The sequence below is a fragment of the Arachis duranensis genome, chromosome 6 (genome assembly GCF_000817695.3).
Source record: "Arachis duranensis cultivar V14167 chromosome 6, aradu.V14167.gnm2.J7QH, whole genome shotgun sequence".
Classification (NCBI taxonomy): domain Eukaryota; kingdom Viridiplantae; phylum Streptophyta; class Magnoliopsida; order Fabales; family Fabaceae; genus Arachis; species Arachis duranensis.
The window spans coordinates 10,900,017-10,900,665 of NC_029777.3; the positions used below are offsets into that span (position 1 = coordinate 10,900,017).

Sequence of the window (649 nt, forward strand, 5' to 3'; positions counted from 1 at the left end):
AGAGAGAGTTTAATTAATTTTGGTCTTGTGGACAATAAGTGGCTTTCAGGTAGTGTTGGGTTAAAATCTGCAGCAGATGTGTAAATTTAATTTTTTATCGGGTGTATTTATAGTCTGTGTTTGGGTGTATTATGCAGATGTCTATGCAGACCGTCATATATGGGTTTCAATCTATCTGATCACCACTTCATATTATAGTACCTGTAAATCAGACATTTTGAATACACCAGAGAGAGTTTAATTAATTTTGGTCTTGTGGACAACAAGTGGCTTTAGTGTTGGGTTAAAATCTGCAGCAGGGGTGTAAATTTAATTTTTTATCGGGTGTATTTATAGTCTGTGTTTGGGTGTATTATGCAGATCTCTATGCAAACCGTCATATATGGGTTCCAATCTATCTGGATCACCACTTCATATTATAGTACTTGTAAATCAGACATTTTGAATACACCAAAGAGAGTTTAATTAATTTTGGTCTTGTGGACAACAAGTGGCTTTCAGGTAGTGTTGGGTTAAAATCTGCAGCAGAGGTGTAAATTTAATTTTTTATCGGGTGTATTTATAGTCTGTGTTTGGGTGTATTATGCAGATCTCTATGCAGACCGTCATATATGGGTTCCAATCTATCTGGATCACCACTTCATATTAT

General features: G+C 35.3%; 1 long non-coding RNA gene across 2 annotated transcripts in view; it reads left to right on the forward strand.

The window, feature by feature from the left end:
- Positions 1 to 281: 281 nt before the first annotated feature.
- The window catches only part of LOC127748314 (uncharacterized), a 2,749-nt gene continuing 2,381 nt past the window's right edge, over positions 282 to 649 (forward strand). Inside the window, exons 1-2 of one of the 2 annotated variants that reach the window (XR_008010263.1) lie at positions 282 to 301; positions 531 to 648. This is a non-coding gene — a long non-coding RNA (uncharacterized LOC127748314). Of the gene's footprint in view, positions 302 to 530; position 649 lie in introns of those variants that run through there. The other variant, XR_008010262.1, reaches the window with a different exon arrangement.